This window comes from Diuraphis noxia, unplaced genomic scaffold (genome assembly GCF_037042655.1).
Source record: "Diuraphis noxia isolate RWA-SAM2 unplaced genomic scaffold, SU_Dnox_SAM2 contig0003, whole genome shotgun sequence".
Classification (NCBI taxonomy): Eukaryota; Metazoa; Arthropoda; class Insecta; order Hemiptera; family Aphididae; genus Diuraphis; species Diuraphis noxia.
The window spans coordinates 32,945,704-32,967,967 of record NW_028301713.1 but is presented as its reverse complement, the minus strand read 5'-3'; the positions used below and the strand labels follow the sequence as shown (position 1 = coordinate 32,967,967).

Below are 22,264 nucleotides of genomic sequence, written 5' to 3'. Positions count from 1 at the left end.
TTTTTATAATATACATAATACCTACACACATGATTTAATACGCTTGTATAATATATATATATATATATATATATATATATATATATATATATTAAATATATTCAAACACAATCATAACAGACCAAATATCTGTGCGCTCAATACAAATACTAATTAGTTTTAGGTTAAATGAACGCACACATTGATTTTACCCAATCTGAAATCGTATAGTAAGGGTTGTTCGTATAACATTTCGGTTCCTTCTCTCTCAGTTGGCACTTAGGAATAATTCAAATTATCTACAGATGTCTTGGGGTTTGTTGTTTATGTCAAACTTTCAAAAGTGTTTTGTATTGATAAAATGGCTTTGTCTATATCATAACATCAACGATATAAATATTTAATAATGTATTATTTACCTCTAAATTAATCAAAAATAATTGTATAGTATTATTAGTTATATTTAAGAATTTAAGCTCAGCAAGACATTTTCGGTCAAAAAAAAAAAAAATGAGAAAAATAGGTTACACTCTGGTGTATACATTAGGTGTCAATTATTATACCTCGTAATTGAAGAGTAAGTCACTGAAAAATTCGAATTGGACAATAATTTATTGCACACGTAAAACAAATATGAGCGAAGACAGTCTGTCAGTCTATACCTATTAATTATTACCAAGTATATTTTATAATATGATTTATTATAATGCTATTTTAAATTAAATCATAACATTTTAAACATTTTATCATGTACACAAAATCTAACATAAACATTTCATGAAAATTTAAGTGCCTGCGGCTATTTATTTTTAAGTTACACAAAAAAAAAATTGATTTTGTTGAACACTGATTTTGAGAAAAAGTTCCAGTTTTTCCAACTAGTTTTGTTTTTGTTTTCCAAAATGTTTTTGTTTTTGAAAATTACTATGAATTTTTTATTACTTTCAACCCCTAAAACTAATAATCAGATTCAATTTCCTATCAAATAACCTCCATCAATGTTGAACATTATAGAAACTATTTACTGCTCCAAAAAGAGATGATAAACAGAAACTAAATTAATTGAAAAATTTTAAATTTTAAAATCAATACATTCATTGCACTACTCAGAATCTAAAATGATAGTTTTTTTTTGTTGCATTTTTTCTGTTTGGTAATTGCTTTTGAGACAGAAATAATATTTAAAATACTATCTTATTCAATTTTGTTATAGATATTATAACTTAATATTTATTTATTTAGTGTGAAAATTTAGGGAAAATAATATTTATTTTAAACTTTTATTTGTATTTAAAAAATGTCAAAATTAACACACTTATTTAATATTAATATGTCAAAGACAAATTAACGACATTAATTTTGTTTGTGTTATATAACGAGCAAAGAAGATTTATGATAGAATATGGTTTCACCATGGTAAAAAATTATTTTAGGAAATAAGAGAAGGATAGTAATTCGACATAATTCATTACAAATAAGCCCTAATGAAAAAAAAAAAATTCTATAAGCTTTCACTTTAAATACTGAAATACGATTATATATTTATATCACTGAGTCCGATACTAATTATATTATAAATATCTATAGACAAATCAAGTAAAAAGTTATTATCGATGTAAACTATAGTATTATTAATAATTTATAAATAAAAAAAATAGAAATTTTTTTATAATCATACTATTAGTATTACTTATCAGAAATCAGACTTGGTATTTAAATAACGTTATTGTTTTATTTTTAATCACCAATATCTCAATATGATAAGAAAATAAATAAATCATTACATTACAACATATTACATAATTATATCACACACGATTTTTGATATATTTATGATCAGTAAATTTTAGATGTCTTCTATTTATTTCGTTAAGATCTTAATTTCTTATCAGTCTGAATATATATGGTATTCAAAAATTTGACAATTTTTTTCCAACTTAAAAGAAACAAACAATTTCTAGATCCTTAACCACCACTCATCAGCAGTCACCAAATTAATTGAAAAAATGGGTAACCTACGTATATTATAGTATAAATAAACCATGATTCTTCACTTTTAATAATAATGTTAAACTGTTAAAGTATGCACTGCACGTATGGTTACGAATAGAGTAATGAATAGATTATTATTTCTTTCTAGAATAACTCGCTACTCTTGAGATTTTAAAGTATTTTATTTTTTTAAATCTACGTAGATACAGTATTTGATATTCGTCTTCGACTAGAGAACATTTTTATTCACTCGCTTTATTCGTTAGTCATAAAATACAACAGTTATTGTTCAAAGATGTTTTTAATATGCAATTTCTTCTAGGACTTTTTTTCTTCCCTCGAAATGAGTAATGTCAGAGAAACGGTCTTTAAAAATTATTTTGCTTCGCGTTGTTGACTTTAACGTTTAATACTTCGACATAACCTAATTTGCCCTAACTCGTATTTCATGAACATTAGCCCGTCCGAAATCGCCGTCGAAATAACATTATTCCGTTATTATTCTACTTGAAGAAAATTATTAATACCGACCAGTAATTCTCGTACGACGTGAACACTTAAACCAGCTTATAAATGTAAGCTTTTCCAAACTAATCCAACCCCACAAAGCTAAAAAATCACTAGCCCGGTAACTATTCCGATATCGTATCCTAATTTTAAGCATAATATGTTTCGATTAAACGGGTAGGCGGAGCTAATGTGGTGACGTAAAAATCCCAGTGGAAAACCTTACGGTATGCATATTATAATTTTACAACAAAGGTATTCAAAATTATTCGTTCCACAGCTCCTTCGTCTCTGCACAACGTGTTGGTAGCACTAAAATTATTTTACCAAGACACAGTGATAAAAATATGTTTTCGTATTTAACAACTTATTATAATAATATATAGGAATTATAAATATATCATATTATACAGATACGAACAATTTAAGAAAAACAGGCTACGCAAAATGCATGGCGAAACTTAAATTAAAATTTGTCTTAGGTTGGAGAATAAAACAAAAATACAACAGAATAGTACAGAATAGATATATTAATCGTTATCTCATTTCCTCGACTGTGCTACATGTACATCCCCGACAAACCTTCGCAACGGCCCATTGAGCCGAATATCACGGTTTTAATGCCTCTGTCTTACATGATATCTGGCGAATATGTTAGTACTATAGCGTCGGATAAAGTTTTAGACAGTTTTCGAGACACGTGTGTGCGGTAATAGTGTATTTTTTTCGTATTTTCTTCACCGTTGGCTGATGTCCAACTGGACTCGGGGGAAGGAACATACTTTTTAAATTTAAATCGTTCGCGTGAAAAACGTCTCGATGATTTAATATCGGCTAGTCGAAATCCACGGCCAACAACTTGCGTACTCACTACTGGCTGTAGTTGAACATATTATTTTATTACATAATTGTGTTAAATCGTACTGTTCACCGGAACCAGTGACTATAATACGGGGCCTGGAAATATGGATATTAGTGCAAGTTTTCATTTTATTTTTAGGTAGAGGGGAGACTAAATAGTTATAAATATCCATAAACCATTCATATTATCGTCTATAAAACACAATATTGAAAAAATTTTTATTTTTATGTATTATTATTAGTCATTTTTTAGCATCACATTCAACAATATTTATGGTTAGGTTAGGTTTGTTGGTTTTTAAATTGCCTAATAAATTAGTAATATTCAGTTTTAATTTTATTAATTGTTAAGTATTTAGTTTGTATTTTATTTGTATTGGGTCTTCAGCAGTAAATAATACAATTTAACGATTAATAAAAAAGTCTGGGAAAATATAGAAAACGAAATATTCGTAATATAATTTTATTTGTACATAGGTAGGTAGGTATATGTTTTTATATAATATATTTTTAGTCGATACTTTTTTATGAATAAGGAATAAAAACAGCCTTATTTAAATGTAAAAACATGTTTACAAGTTTCCGGCGTCTTATGCCTATTTGTTTACTGATATGAGCCACATTAACAGAAATTTACGGAACTTAAAGTAGATAAATATAAAATGTACAATAAATTATTGTCAATTTAAATCGACTCGAATAAAAAAATATATAAATTAAAATTCGTAAACCAATCAACGTATCAATTTTTATTATAATGAAAGAAAAAAAATACTTATTGAATTATAAATTCTGAGCGGAATGATGAATATATATTGATTTTAAAATGATATGTTTAATTTATTTATTTTATTTGTGTGTGTATGGATGTTTGTATTTCCAACTTTAAGCGTTATTTCTAGCAGAAAATTGAATCTATTTGATATTTTGATACATTGGAAATCAAAAATGTAAGGTTCACTAGATTTTATAAAATAATCGTGACAAAACAATAAACTAAAACAAGACATTTTTACACATAACTATATTTTGTCAGAATCGATTTTCTTTTTTTGTTTAATTAAAATAGAATATACGTAGTTATTAGATAGTTTCAATAAATTTTATAAATTTTTTTAAATATTTGAATTTGTTTTTTTTTATCAAAATCGATTAAAAAATATTTTGGTATTCGTCAAAAACTTTGAATAATTCATCCAGAAATCAAAAAATCTGAAAAAAATATAGCATAATTTCAATTTTTTATAAACGTTTTGAGCTAAATATTTGGATGAAATTTGATATTAAAACCAAGAATAATGGTTTAAAATGAACACATTCATTACTATGGTGACTTCGTACGAAGTAATCTCGACTTATACTGTGCAACAGACTAGTTATTACTATTGTTAAGATTTTATTGGCCTGAGTACCTATATATTTTAAATCGTGAAATGTATAAAAAATAAATATACAAAAAAATATCCAATTAAAAATCTAAATACCTAAAAAACAGCGTTTTCGTGTATAACTCTATAAAAAGATATTAATAATTAACTACTATATTATTAGAAAATTGCGTACAAAATAGCATCATTTATTTGGTTTCATAAAAATAAGAGCAATAATTTTACACGTTACCAACCAAGTCATTTTTTTTGGATAGGTACTTATTGAAAGAAAAATAAACACGAAATATTGTTGTCTTTTATTGTAATGTGACGTTATTACTCAAAGGGAAAACATAACTGTGATTCATCGAAACAAAATTGAACGGTTCGACAAGAACATGGAAAGAAGAAAATGTGATTTTAATGTGTGCCAAACATGAACATTTTGAGATAAGAAAATGCTTGACGCCGCAGATGTTCAAAACAGATTAAATGAACTTCGTTAATAAAACATACATTTTAGGAAAAACTAATATTAAAGAACATTTTACTACCTATACTCACTGGAATTGTATGTTTAAATACCATATCAAAAATAGGTTTCTGTCAAAAAATGTTCCATGAAAACTCTTTTTTTTTTCTTAAAAAATTATGTTAAAACAATTTTGCTATAAAATATGAGACCAATCTGATATCTAAACGTAAAATAAATAGCAATTATAAAATAATAATATTTTTTTTAGTATAATAAATATTAATTGGTCCTTAAACAAAATAAAATATATTTTATAAATTTTTGAAAATCAAAGTTTTTTTTATAAATTTGTTCTTGTTAATTATAACATAATAAATAATAATATTGTTAAATTTATTTACTTACACATTAAAACACTCCATAGAAAATCATAAGTTTTTAAAAAAACCTGTTAGTACTATCTTTTTATATTTGACATATTAATCACTGATAATAAACAATTTTGAAACAGTAAAGTTTGGGTAAACTTTAAGACATAACGTTGATGAACTTTCACGACGTTTACATAACAAGTATTAAAAAAAATGTTTCTATTAGTTTTTAATACCTAGATTAACACTTTAAAGAAAAAATAGAGGGTAAGTATCAAAGTTTTTAGGATTAAGAGTAGTATAAGAACTTGTACGTATTAGTCGGTTAGTCAGCTAGTGTACTCTTAACTGAAATTTCTTTTAGTAAATATCAGGTTTCTATACTTTAAATCTTCATTAAAATTAACAACTCGATATAAACATAACACGCTAAGTATATAATATTTTAGTTAAATACAATTAAATTAAATGTGATTCTACCTAAATAAATAAAAGTTGTACTTATAAGAACTTTCATACTTATATTTGTGAATTCGAAAAGGTGACTTTAATACAAATAGTTATTTGTATTTAATGGTAATTACATCTCACTACAAACAATAAACAAATTAAAATAAAACTTGATTGAATAAGTTATAATATAAAAGTTATTTATTATAAAACACTATTTATTGATCACATTTAAAATTTAAAATCAGTTTTAAAAAATATGTTCTACAATTTAGAGAAATACAACAACACAATTGAAAAATTATTACTCAAAATGGGAATTTTCTTTCACAAAATAAATCATCGACAAAAAATATTTTGTATCACCTTGGATATCCAGTTTTAAATAAATAATCAACCTATAAAAGAAATATGTTATTTTTTAAACAATGTTTGAATATCAACCAAGTTTATACAGAATCGTTTAAATTGTCCGTGACATACGAGTAATACACTGATTGTAAATAATTTAATAATAATTTATTTATAATACATAAGTAATATTTGTTTTCAATTATTGTTAATCTAATTATTGTAAAATATTATTAACTTGTGTTTCTTTCTACAAAATTGTATTAAAGGTACTCCGAATTTTATACCGCGTAAAAATTATTTAAACTTAAAAGCATAATAATATACGATAATACAATTTTCATACATGAGATATTGATGTTCATTACTTTTTACGGCGAAGGTGTGGCATAGAGACATTATTTGAAAAGAAAGATTTTTAATAAAAAATGATTTAAATTTTCATTATTTCGTTCAGGCACGACGTATAATGATATTAATAAATATAGGTAGAAATTGATAGAAAATCAATATATTATGTTCAGGTATAAAAGTTTTTCTATTAATTTGTACTTATTTATATCCATAGCAAATAAAATAAATTTAGCGCAGTTTAGAAATATTGAAAATGACAAAAATGTATAATCTTATGTCACTAATATCTATTACGACTACCTCTATTAAATGAATGTTAAGTTCCATTTGGAACCAATGTTTTTGAATATTTTTTATTAAATACGAATTACATAATACTATTGTAAAATTACCATTATTACTATTTATTACTATAAATCAGTAAATAAGAATTAAGTCATTTTTTAAATGCATTTACTAAATTTATATGTTCGATTCTGCGCGTACCAAAGAATCTATTTATTTATAGATTAATTGTGCTTTTATCTTGTGTATATTTTTTTTCATTTAAAACGATCTTCTCAGTTAAAAATCACAAACATTTTCATGCTGAGTCTACTAAAGAAGATATAAAAATTTATATAACGAAAAACATAACGTCAAATATCTCAATCATTTATATGAATATTAAATCTTGTTAAGAATTGTATATTCGATAGAATTGTAAATTATCGTTATTCTAACACTGATTTAAAGTTGGATAACTAAAATAAATATTGAATTTGTTTACTATAATAATTAGTATAAAAATAGTACAAATAACATTCTGTACAGACAGAATAAACATACCATATTTTATATGTTTGAGTTTTGCGATTGTATAAAGTTACGTGTTTAGGATTGTAAAACAAGCTTTTTATAAATGTGCAAATGAAATAAATTAAAACCATATTACACCATAAAAATCTAAAGAAAAAATTAAATTCTTGGAGGAAAACATATTTAATATAAATATTACTAATTTAATTTTTATTATGCTACTTGGATAAATAACATTTCTTCAACATTTAGTTATATCCATATAAGTTGATAATTCCACAATTAAAAATTAATATTCATTCATTATAAATTATAATATATATATATATATATATATATATATATATATATGAACTTATAATAAGGTTGGTTTTAACTAAAAATAAAGAATTAAACAATTAAAGAAACATTGTATAAAATGTTTACATAAAAGCTGTATAGCTTTTGAAATTATTTTTCATTATATTTAAATTTAAATGGAAAATGGAAAAAAGTAAACAAAGGTGCCTACCTATAGCAAGTTTTAATTATTTTGACCATACAAATATTCGAATCTTTTAAAAATCACTATTAGTTAAATTGAAAATCGTATTTTTACATAAAATATATATTTTTTGGAGTAACTGAATACAAATTTAAAAGTACCAAATCATAACATTCAGTAGTAAATTATAATATCATATCCAGCAACGTTTATCTAGTGTTTAAAGTAATAAAATAAAATACGTTTATTTATAAAATAATTGTTGATTTATTTCTGTTTAAAGTACAAATCCCTATTACTATACTATTATAAAACCTAAATGTTACGATAATTTTTACTGAAACGATAATAATAAGTGTAGAATAAGAAAAAATTACACCAAATTTATACTTGGAAATATAAAGACATATTAAAATTAAATTAATTTTTGTATCTTCGTTTAATAAATTTGATCTATATGGAATAAAAACGATCATAATTTAGGTACTATGATGTGTTGACCGAATCGATAGCAACAGTTAATACATAACCCATGAGTAACATTTTTAAATTCTTGTAAGATATGTTTAATAATGGAATAATTTACAGTTCACGTACCTATACACGAGTGAACAAAAATATACGAGTACGAAACCATGTTGTAAATGTACAAACACTGTGTGTTTAAAAATAATATCAAACGATTTAGTAGATCATAATAAAATTTAAAGTTTAATTATTCAGGTATCATATTCACATATTAAACAGAGTTTCAATTTTCAAAAAACTTAATAAAATTATTAAACAACAGTGCATGTACATATCTATGTGTCGAGGAGATAATAAATACATTGCAGTACCAACGCGCCCAACATGTAATGTTAGTGCACCTAGAATATAATATATTATGGGTACATTTTGTTTTCAATAATTCTATAACTAAAGAGCGGATTTTTAGGTTCTTAAAAGCTTAAAATATGATGCTAATATGCTCTAAAAAAACACTAAAATATTCTCTAAATATGCTTTAAACTTATAAATATGCAAATAATATGTTTTTTTTTTTCGAAAATAGTTCAATAAAAACAATAAATAACTTATGTACCATTCCTTTGGTAACGTAAAATATTTAATTATAAAAAATACAAAATAGTTCATAGATATATGAATATAATGAAATAGGTATAAAAAAAACAAAACAAATTAATAAAAACTATATAGAACTTGCATGCCCTTTGGTAAAAGCTAAGTTATTTAAATATAAAAACATAAATTAGTTCATACTTAGTTACCTCAATGAATATAATGAAATATATATAAAAAATCAGTTATCAAATACGATCTATTATATTATAATCTATGGTACGATAATGGATTGAGAATAACGGAATGACCAACATTACCAATTTTATTACAAACAAGTCGATAATTGAATGATTTTTAATTTTTATCATTTTTATAATATGAAATATTTTTTTTCCTAGAAAAAATTGTTGTTGGAAAAATTACAAATCGATAAATTAACAATATAGAGTTATAGACTATAACTATTTCACAGATCACACATCATACTATCCATACTGAAATTTACGGATTTGTATGTATATAATAACTAAAAAGTAATATTATTAATGTTTTTTATGGTGGTCAGTAATATTTACTAACGTTGGTTTTATAATAGGAATGCTGCTAAAGTTCTCTATAGAATACCGACCATATACCTAGGTAGGTTGTGTATGGCGTTCATCTGACAAAAAATGTATCACAGTACGACCTGTGCAAATGGCATGCGACGACAATCCCGCAAACAAAAAAAATAATAATCATGCATTCGTCGAAAACCCTGTCAGACTAAACATTTTCTCGGTGCGTTTGAATTTCGTATATTTTTTTTTTTTATTACTATTATGATTATAACTTTTTTTTCGTTATCATAATAAATTTGTCATTGTTGTTTTTGGTTTTACGTTTTTAAAAAATCAAATATTGTCTTAACCTTTTTATCCGGGGAGTGGTTGTCTCAAAATGTGGTTGGCGTTTCCATATTTACGACGTCGCTAAATCCGATTTCGTTTTTTTTTCTTCGACTAAGATTTTTACCATTAATAATTTAATGTATGATTATGATTATTATTATTATTATAATTATTATTATTATTACTATTATTATTGCTGTAATAATATTACGATCAAAAAATAATACAAAACAAAAACTGTGGCACGCATGCCACACACACACACACACTCTCTCTCACACACACACACACATTATATACACGCGCATATAAATACACGCACACCGTTCACACCGGGTTGGCGGCGCAGCAACCGCGTCCGCGCGATACCGCGTTTGATCGACTACTGAGAGCGTCCTAGAACGACGACGACTGCTATAATAATAATAATAATACCCCGGCAGCGTCGTCATCGGCGCGGTTGTTTTCCAAAATTTTAGCATCGTCGACGTTGTCGAAGAACGGTCACACCAGTTATAATAATATCATGACATATTATTACTATACATCAGGGGTCGGGAACCTGTTGCTCTTTGGAAAATGCATCAATATATCGACAACCGTAAAATATTAATTTAATTTTAAAAAGTGGCAAAACCTACGACCAAAAGTTGTTTTGAAAAACGTTACCCACAGTGTTGAATCCAGGTATACTTCAGGGGGGGGGGGCGAACACCCCCCCTGACAAATACAATTTTCTGACTTTCAACAAAATGTACTTATTTATTAAATGCACAATACTAATTTAAATACAAAATAATTTATAGGTTTCTAATTTATTTTGTAACTTTTTCAATATTTATAATTTCTGAATTGCAATAAATAATAATAATAGGTAATACGATTTATAATGTGTGACAACCTTAGATTGATTTAAAAATCAAAAAAAAATAATTTTTATTGTAGTTTTATATAAATTTGAAGTGTCTAAATTATAAATTGTAATAAGAATAACTACCTATTAATAGATATAAATATATAATTCATAATACTAAAATAACGTATCACCATTCACCAATGAAAAAAAAGTGAGCCCCCCCCAGAAAAATTTTCTGGATTCAACACTGGTTACCCACTATGGTTACCACACCGATGTGTGGCATTCATAGACTAACCCATCCTATATACCAAATATATTGATAGACCCGTGCCGACAATGCACAGTTATGTAGCTCTTTGAGTATATATATATATATATATGTATGTGTATTTGTATATATATTTTTTACCGTATCAAAGTAACTCAGTAACCGAAAAGCACCACCTATCTTAATGCAGTGGAAACGCAAAGAGGGCGGTTAGTAAATGGTCCATGGTGGCACTCACCATTCGAAGCATACCAACTACGAAACCGACATAATAATATTTTCAAGCAAGGTTCATTTTTTAATATTTAGTAGTTGAGAATCGCAGTTTTTAGTGTAACTTGCGTTTTGAAATTCAGTTGAACTTTGAGTTCGAATATACCCATAATACAACATCATATAATACTAATTCAGTTCGATCTCAAAAATCAATAATCAATAATAATTTTCAAATTAAAACTACCTATTGGCTATTCATAGGCTAAATAAAATATTTAAAGATTAATATGAATTACTTAATTTAACATTCAAATAACTATACTTTACATATAAAGAAAAATAACTAAAAACTGCTAGTTCCAATTATGACGCACATGTAAATCGATATTTTTAAAGTAATCATCTGCTTAACATAAGTTTGTTTGTATAAACACTCCTCACATTGATTAAATAATTTATGTAAGCAATCCAAGTGTCTTAAAGTACGAATTATGATACTGAAAAATATTTTTAAATGCATTGGCATCAGAACACGAATAAACAAATACATTATTGTAACCAAAAACAAGGATAAATATGGATTCTCTGTATAATACGAATACACTACTCAGAACTCCGACGCAATGTTTTTAGCCATATCTGAGGGGAGCGTGTGGCTGTTAGTGGCAGGCGTCGTCAGTTGCGCATGTCATTCGACCGGACACGAAATAAGACCAACGGATCACAAAGGGGGAGGGTGACCTGTTGGATCGTTTAGGTTGTTTAAACATCACCGAAACTCGAGAAGAAACGGGTTGATTTGTCATTATCTTCCAAAGTGGTCGTCAAAACGTAACATTAACATAATATTATATTATATTGAGTGAATTTATAGGTACCTGTACAATAGTAATAAATTAAACTAATGTATAATTCGATTCAAAAGAAATCATTTGGAATCCAGCACAGTATTCAATTTCGACAAAAATTTTATTTATTTATTTTTTCAAATTAGAAAATCGTACAATCTGTAAAATAATGATTTACAATTAGAACAAGTGACATTAAGAATTATATAAAAAAGATAAAATAACAAACAAGTTAAATTAAATTACGATTATTTACTTCAGTTTGGACAGGGGGATTGAGTGAAGAGGCCATCTATTGATGATACAGTGTTTCTGCTTTCGACAAATTAATAAGTCGTAATAGTATTATATTATTATAAATTATGTCCAGTTAAAACATTTAAATAATTCTTTTTTTAACAGCGAAGCCGACCAATTACTCTGCACTGTAAAATTGGGTAGGTACATAATATAGTGTATTACGCATCTAAAATATAATGTTATGTCATCCACGCAGAAGTTGCGAAAACACTATACTGTCGTTTCAATGGGAAAAAGTTCTAATTCATGATATATTGTTTTCTCATCTCATACTTTATTTTATTTCATTTTACAACACTTAAATTACTGATAAGAGTATAAGACAGACAACCAGCATAGATTTTCGATGAATTTTAGTACCTTCAATTTTCAATTCAAAGTTAAATGGTATGAGAAGTATATAATACACTCTAAACAAAATAAACCTACTTAAAATATTAATAATTTTATAAACTGTTTTCCAAAAACACCGTGGCTGAACAGGTCACAAATCCCACTTATGTATAGTTATATACTTCCATGAATTTTCAATAAATTGCCATTTTTTGAGTATCAACCAAATATATGATTTTCTATTATAGAAAACCAGAGAGGTGACATTAACCTTTTATAACAATACATTTTCACAATAATCCGAGGAGAGTTTTCTTTTTGAGAAATTTAGTTATTGTACAATATCAATAGCTTTTAACGTCATTCATAAAATCATTGGATTGTTATGGATGTTTCAATATAATAAGTGAATAATATAATTATATTGATACAAGTATAGAAAATGTAATAATAAAAACGTTGACAATTGATAAATGTTTAAAATCTAGCAAAAGATTAAATTTACTGCATAAATTGGATTGGGTACGAGGATTCCGATTTATTTCAATTTTTAAAAATTTACATAAAATACAGACAATAGAAAAATATATTTTACCTGCCAATATTACACAACACATTGAAAGGTAAAAGTTCGAAGTTAACTTAGTAAATTGTATCCTACTAGCTGAACCCGTGCACTTCGTAGCCCGTTAAAAATGCTATCTCTTTTATGGTCCATAGTTCATATTGCGTGTTAAATTCATTTCATGTGATGATGCTATCAGTATATTTTTATACATAATGATAGATAGTGGTTAAAATATATTATAATCTTACAACGGTATTCAATTTCGTATATCATTATGTAATTTTCTTCGTTTTTTCAATATAATGTATGACAATTTAAATATTCAATTCAATGATATTTAGGCATAACACTTTCTAACTTACCAAATCTTCTGCCCATATGTCTAATAAAATTCTGTACCAAATTTTGTCGCAATCGGTCCAGCTGTTTAATAATGTAAATATATATATAACCATTAACCATCACTAATAACACAGAACAATAATAACCGCTAATAATAACCGTCACTAAAGCAACCATTTATAAATAAACAAAAATATCCATCCTAAAAATAAGTCCAGCTGCTCTCGAGAGCACTTGTTTGTTTAAATGGTTGCCTTTGACTACCAAAATATATTAATATTATTTATTTTATTTTTTACTGGGCAGATGGCGCCACTTTAATTTCATCACACCCTCATCATATTTCTCTAACCCGATAACTTTCTCAAATTTTTCATTCGCAAGAACATTCTCCTGGCAATTACGACCCAAACAAAAAAAGAGTGAGCAAAACGGTTCAGCCGTTCTCAATTGCTGAAATGTTATACATTTTTGTCTTCATTTTTATATATATATAGATTTATATTTTTATTTTTATCTGCTAGAGGGCACCACCGGTGTAACCCAGTTTTTGTCTCTAAATATCTAACTCACAGGAGTTAGGTCCATAATTTATGCTATAAACCCGCTCCCCGACATTCTCTATCATTTAAAAAAAATTTGAGCCAAATCGGCCCAGCCGTTCTCAACTGATGCAATTTCGAATTTTTTGTCTCCATTTTTATATATATAGATTATGGTATATGGCATATGCCTCATAATATCCTCGTATCATCTCTTCAATATAGTAATGAAAGTAATACCTACCTATATTCAACGAGTTTATTTTTTTTTTTTTTTAATGTAAAAACTTACAGTTAAAAAAAAATGTGATAGTATTATTTTATAATGATATAAAAACAGCGCAATGGATTTCAAGCTTCCATAATTACATGTTACAGGAATATTATAATATGAACTCATATACTATAGTTTTAAACTTAATTAAAATAATTAAACATCAACATACCAATTAGTATATACATAGTACATTTCTTACCATCCACAAAGAATTTACGGATGATGAATGAAATAATATTATAGTGTGGATTAATCTTATTCCTTCGACAATAATTTAACATAATAATATGCAATAATAATATAATGTATAAACTGTAATAATATTACTGTTGGATTCGTTTAATATTCACAAAAGGCTTTCGAGTAAGCTGTTTCGTACGTCAACTATATGACTAAAAGTCAACGTTTTTATTATCCGTTCAAACACACCACAAAACATAAATCAACATTAAACAAAAGGCATTTCATGTTTATATTCAATACATTTAACTCGATAGGTAGGAACTATATAGCTACCAGAAAAAATGAACTTGATAAATTATTCTCATTTATATTTTATTATTTTAACAAATAACTTTGTTGTGTCTATGGTTAAAACAAAAATTAATAAAATATATAAATTATGTTAAAGTAATTAAAATTAAAATCTTAATTTATATATATGTAAACAAATCGAAATATTAAAAAAAAAAATTTTGTTTTTATGAGATGAACCCGTTTGATGGAGTTTAGATGGCATAAGATTAATATAATAACATGAAAATATTATTTATAGAGATATAGACTTCAATTAAAATGTAACATTTGAAACTAATATTAACTCCAACACTCTACATGTCCATCACAACCTCTGAGATTTATTTGATTGAAGAAGAATAAATATTTTGAATTTTTATTTCTTTTTAACATAACAAATAACCCAAACACAAAGGTGTTATAGGTAATGCAATAAAAAATAAAATTACTATAGTATTATTATTTATCAAATCGTACCACCGTTCAATTAATAATATTACGAAGGTACAACACACAATATAGAGGTACACAATATTATGATTTATTGAACATTTGAAACCTTCTAAAACAACCAAAATTCATATACATACTATACGCCTATGTATTTATTCACGTTTGCAATGATATCCAATATTTGTATAAAATATTTGAGATTTGAACACGACGTTAAAATATGCACCTACGTATTATTGTGGTGAAATGGTATAATAATTTAAATTCGAAAACAATAAATGAAATAATGATTAATAGTTCATACATTTTTTATTAAGAAAACAATAATATTATGTTATACACTTAAACAATAGGTATCTGCCTATTACAATGAGAAGATGTGATAGGTTTAATAGTATATTATTGAGTAGTGGGTCGAGGGTGAAGTTGCAGGTATACAGTGCAGATAGCACTTCGACATCATAATAATAATGAAAATGTTGAAACGCATAGCATAGGTTATAGGAACATTAAACAGTTTATACCACAATAACAGCAGATTCGAGAATTTGTTGGTAGATACGTTTTTGATGTATTGATTGACATCAACAATTATTAAGTAAAACTAATATTTTAATACGTAAAATATTACTAAGCGTAAAATTATTGCACTCTATTTGGCAACAGAGTGCGCTGGTGGGACACTATGCGTATCGGGTTGTCGCTTATAATAGCTAACCAGGTACATACAAGAGACACGGCCGCACCGAAAAAAAAGGATTAAATTTTGCAAACTTTAAACTTAAAATCCATCCAAACCTCTATTCAATACCAATCCAAATCAATGTTCTACAAATCCTCCTCAGATCATGACCACATTCGACTTCTAGGTAAAATTCACAATCCTCCTACTACCAAAAAACAACCCAAACCCTACCCATTTACATTGATTAACCAATAAACCTAACCATCTTCAAACTTTCACTCATCACTCGACGAGGAGCAAGCCTGGTGTAGTTAACGGCATAGTCATCCCTCCCCCCCCCCCCCAAGCAAAGCAGGTAAAAAGGACACATTCTTCCCTCTCCTGAGCTAGACCCTGGGGGTGACTGCAAGGTCAGTGGTAGGCATCGTTCAGTCATCTATTTACATAGAAAGGTTAGCGGTAATACATCCGCTCGGCCTAGTCATCGCTCGCGGTAAGCTTCGTTCCATACCGAACAACATCCATATGCGTCGTCTTTATATTATATTATTGTTATTTATGTGCTTGACCACCCGACTATAGAGACAGGTTAGTACACAGATAACTAATCGTTATAACCCACCACCGTAAAACTCGTATCGGTGTGTGTGTGTATGTGATTCACTCCCGGCAACCGGTAATTCGGATTTGTTAGTGATAAAGCTACCAGCACCGATACTGATCGACGTCTACCGTTACGGGGTCAACGCCTGCGACCGCTGTAATAATCATTTATCTCACCTAGCGCCGTGATAGTTGCCGTAACACGGCTCGCCGTTGTCAAATATTTTGTCGAACTCTAAACACTACCGGTATCAAAAATATAAATCAAACCTCATGTGAAAGAGAAATAATTCTATTTGTATAACTTGCCAGCGTACTCAAATTGTACTTCCTTACCGGTGCACCACGTCCGGTGTGATATCGGCTGAACTATTAATATATATTTAATATTGTATCCTTGATCTTACGTCAATATTTTATCATTTCATTTGTTGGATAATATATGTATATATTATATATATAATAAACCATTATATTGAATCTAAATTACGTTTTGATCTATACATTGTTCTATCATGCACTTGCGCCCAACATAATTAGGTTATTACAAATTATTGGTTAGATAAATTATGATAAAATATAAAAACAGCACATTAAAATGTATTAATATATGTAAAAATATTAGTATTTAATTAAATTTTAAATAATTGCAATGAATTATACAATAGTTATGTCAAATACATTAATTGGAAAAAAAGTCAAACAATGAATAGTAATAAAATTTATAGTTTATACAATCAACTATTTGTATACTTTTCCATAACTCAATCATATGATCTTTTATAATTATTATTATTATGTTAGTTTACATTGATATCATTTTTAAATAATAATATTTAGTACCTATAAACCTAATACACTTGTAATATAAAACTATTAATTATTATACATTTATTTGTTATAATATCGCCTATACAAGATTAGTTATTATACAGCATACTTGTATTAACTTAGTACTATTAAGCCATATTTTTTTTTTATGTTTCAGTTCATAGAAATATTCATCATGTTTATATTTTACGTTGCAGATAATAATATGTATACTTATTAAAGTATAATATCTCAAACGAACTCTTGTCCAATATATCAAATATTTTGTATTTTAATAAAAATTCTAATAAGATGTTAAAATAATATGTATGTACTTACTTCTATCAAACGTATTTAACGAATATTTGGTATGTATAATATTATGTAATCACTCACCTGAAAAAAAAAAAAAATTACTACAAATACAAATTTTAATGGACTTCTATAAGCAGTTTACGAGTAAGTATATGAAGTAAATAGTAATAATTAATGACAAAATAAAAACTCTCGTGAATTAATAATATCAAAAGGATTACGAATAATTTATGAAATTAAAGTTATCCATCATAACTCTATTAAAACTTTGTTTATTATACACATTTAGTTTCATAAGGTACCTAGCCTTTATTTTTAATTTCCGAACAAAAAAAGTATATAATGGTTTTAGTATTACAATATTATAATGCTCAAATCGATAGTCTATAGATAAGTTTATATGACGAAAAGAATAGACTAAGCAATGGGTCCAGGGAGAAATGGAAGTGGTATTCTGTTTGAACAAAAGCTGTGAATCTTGGAAAAATGTATAATATATTCATCATTATAATATGATCTTTTAAATATCTATTAGGTCATTCACAACCTCACAACTCGTAGATTACTCGTGGCTCAAAATTGTATTAATAACAATAATAAAAATAAATACTCAAATATTGACTACTAGTATTACATAAACGATTAACATATTATAGATAATCATTACATAACGATAGATGGTTCTATCGTTCTACATAATTTGCTTGCAAAACTAATTTACAATACATTATTACGCACTATAAATTATTATTATCACAATCACTCAATATATTATAATTATTTAATTTATTAATTCCATCTTTGGATTGATACCAGGGACTACAGAACCGGACCGAAAATAACCGGTTATAGAACCAGGAACCTTGTGTTAATTATTAACCGTAACTTAACCAAAACCACTATTTTAAAATGTTTAAATAACCAAACCAAAACCCGAACCTAATTTTTAAAGTTCAATTTTTTCAGTTTTTAAAGGTTTTTGTCGGTTATAACTTTTTTTTTATAAGTAAATTTTTCAAAAAACAAAAAATATATTATTTTTTCTACGCTTTCAACATTATTTATTTTTTAATTTATATTTTATACTTTTCAAGAATATTTTATATTATGTAATAGAAAATAAAAATCATTGCCTGCAGTATACAATCCACAGTCTAATTGTTAAATTATTAATATATACTTTACTTTATTAATAATTTGATAATAACTGATTGTAGTTTGTACTGTTTGTAGACATTAATATAACTGAGCGATACTGAGTACTATCAAAAAATATTTAAACGAAATTATTGAGAGTTGAAAATATTTTTTGTTTTCTTGTTATAAGAAGTTGATAAGAATAATTGTTAATTAAGGTGAGATGTAAATAATAAAGCATAAGTTTATTAGTTGTAATTTTAAATTGGAATGTAATGTTACCATACGGTTTTGATTGTTAAAAGAGCTGTCTATCCCTAGACTTGGTTGAAAACTACCAGATTTATCTGTACCTATGTATATTTTTTGGTTGTATTAGTACGGTTCTATAATCGCATAATGTTTTAAAATATTTTTTTTTTGTAACAGGTTAAAACCGGTATAAACCGCAACCTCAATTTCATATTTTTAAAATTTATAATTAAAACCGAAACCTTAACAATATTATATTGGAAAACCAAAATGAAACCGAAACCGAAAAAAACATAAAGGTTACAATCCCTGAATTTTATACAAAATATCAATATTGGTCTCCATACATATTCAATATTTCACATCTCTGATAAACAAATTGCATGCTTTTTACTATTTCGTTTTTATATGAATGTAAAAGAATTAATATTATATACGAAATGCATGTAAAATTGATAGTATATTCGTTTTCCTGGTCAATTTTTAACTTATAAATATGAACTACAACGTATACAATTTTTTCGTAAAGTATAAATGTATAGGTACGTATTATGACAAATTCTGTAGACATTTTTTTTTACCCGCTATGCTTTGCTAGATTTTCAGTGTGATACTGGAAATTTCCCGATAAATAGATTAATAGGAAGCCTGAAGTGTAAATGTGACCTGCTTTGTTTATGATATTATGGAATATGGAAAGTTATTTATAATCAAGTTTATATGAACCTTATACAGTGTGAATCATAATATTTCCATATTTTTGCATTATATACGTCAAGAGACACGACAATATACTCTATAAAATATTATAAAACGATAATGAACTGTTAAAATGTTTAAGGACACTATACATAGACATATTTCCCATGTTATATAGCAATATGACAGCTATAAGAAAATGGCTCTTATACTCGAGTCAAATTCTATTGATAAAGTTTAATTTGATTACATTGCTCAAAAAACCCTTCACTAATAATTTAAAGTCCTAAATGTTAAACTATTCATGGCCGTAGTACCCTAGATAATATTATAAGAGAATACCTATGCGATTTAATATATATTTTATATATGAATAAGATATAAGTTTTAAATTTTAAAGATTAACAACCTGTTTAATAATTTAGTTTTTAATGTATTAAGTACTTATGTCCATACATTTTCTTTAATATGATAAAGAGATTACACCATATAAAATAACAGTAAACATTTTTTTTTTTTTTTAACTTGAACCATAAAGTTATGGACACACGGCGTATAGGATAGGCAATTTAGGTACAGCACAGTCATAAATTGTCTCACATAACATAATAATAATAATTTATTATTTTTAAATGCATTTCAATCATAATTCATAAACAATTATTCAACTCTATTATATGCGAAATGCACATATAATTAGATATCTGTTTTCGATCAATCGGAAAATATTAACGTAGAACACCATCTGCTAGTGTATAGACATAGAGTATACACTAAATTGACAAGTAGCTGGGCTAATAGATACATAAAACATAATATTTTTTTGCAATATTGCTCATTAAAAACACAATGAAAATTAAATTAAATTCCACAGAGTAATGCATTTCCTATCGAATTCATGTGGAATACGCAGTTTATTTTAATTTAATTGGTATTATAAGCCACAAAATAGCAAATTAAGATTGTAATTATGAAATATAAATTGAGCAAATAGTACAAAATAAAGTACATAACAACTAAAAAGTTACGCAAGAATACACTAGTATTCCATCACTACTGATAAATTTATCATAGGTTTATTATTATTCCGATTTCAAAATTTAAATACTTCATATTTACTCCTCAGCGTGAGGTAGAAAAAATACTATGCTCAAAATATAGTCTTTAGAAACCGTACCACTACCTTTATAAGCACTTCTCGGTCGGTAATCTGCGAACAGTATATATATACAGGGTGATTCTTTTATCAAACAACACTTTCATTATTTAAAAAAGTATTGACTTTTTTCAAAATATTTTTTTACATAGTTTCAAGTTGTTAAAAATCAACGTTTTTATTAAAAAAATTATATTTTTAAATATTTTTTATCCTTATCATTTTTTTGAGTTTTTTACTTTGTTGAGACACCATAGAGTTTTAATTTCATATTCCAAAGCAGAATATTTTTTTAAGTATTTTGATTCATAAAAATCGAATTTAGGACGAGTAGTTTTTGAGTTATAAGTATTTAAAGTTTAGACAAGTGAAGTAGTGGAAAACATTTTGCGGGGTATACTTAGAAAAATATTTTGCTTTGGAATATGAAATTAAAACTCTATGTTGCCATTCAAAAAGTAAAAAAATGATAAAAATAAAAAATATAATTTTTTAATAAAAATGTTGGGTTTTTAACAACTTGAAACTATGTAAAAAAATATTTTGAAAAAAGTCTACTTTTTTAAATAATGAGAGTTTGATAAAAGAATCACCCAGTATAGTGACTATCGCTATTACGACTGTGAATTGATTAACTTTTTATTTCAAATGTTCTTAAAAAATAATCCTATTATACTGCGTCATCTGTATCATTCTGTGGTGTAATAAAGTTAAGGATTTTTTTAATTCATAAGTTTATTAATTAATGTAGTTTTTAATACGAAGAGTACCTACCATATTATTATATTTTACTCGATACAGTACATTTTATATAATTAAAAACAAAAAAACTGTTTGGTATAATATATTATAATATTATAGTCGTTTACCTGCCGGTTATATTATTTTACTACCATACTCCTCGCAGGCACCATGTCACCACTCAAACACCTCTCCCCCGTCCTTTGCATAAACGTAATAATGTAATTGTTAAGTTCATAATAGTTTTGAAAAGTTTAATTTATTTATGCTATACGCATAAATTAAGGTAAACAATTACTCTTTCATTAAAATTAATTCAGCTTATAAGTTGTTAAATTTTGTCATTTTGAGTATTTTATCATAGTTGAAGAAGTTTAAGTATAGATTTCGGTTTTCT

The 22,264-nt window shown here is 26.2% G+C and overlaps 1 protein-coding gene across 6 annotated transcripts in view; it reads right to left on the bottom strand.

The window, feature by feature from the left end:
- The window catches only part of LOC107165960 (eye-specific diacylglycerol kinase-like), a 177,572-nt gene extending 167,257 nt beyond the window's left edge, over nucleotides 1–10,315 (bottom strand). For 2 of the 6 annotated variants that reach the window (XM_089221878.1, XM_089221879.1), the window contains exon 1: nucleotides 9,968–10,313. The gene's annotated coding sequence lies outside the window, so the exon portion shown is untranslated. Of the gene's footprint in view, nucleotides 1–9,967 lie in introns of all 6 variants that reach the window. The other 4 variants (XM_089221877.1, XM_089221880.1, XR_016190688.1 and 1 more) reach the window with 3 other exon arrangements.
- Nucleotides 10,316–22,264: the final 11,949 nt, after the last annotated feature.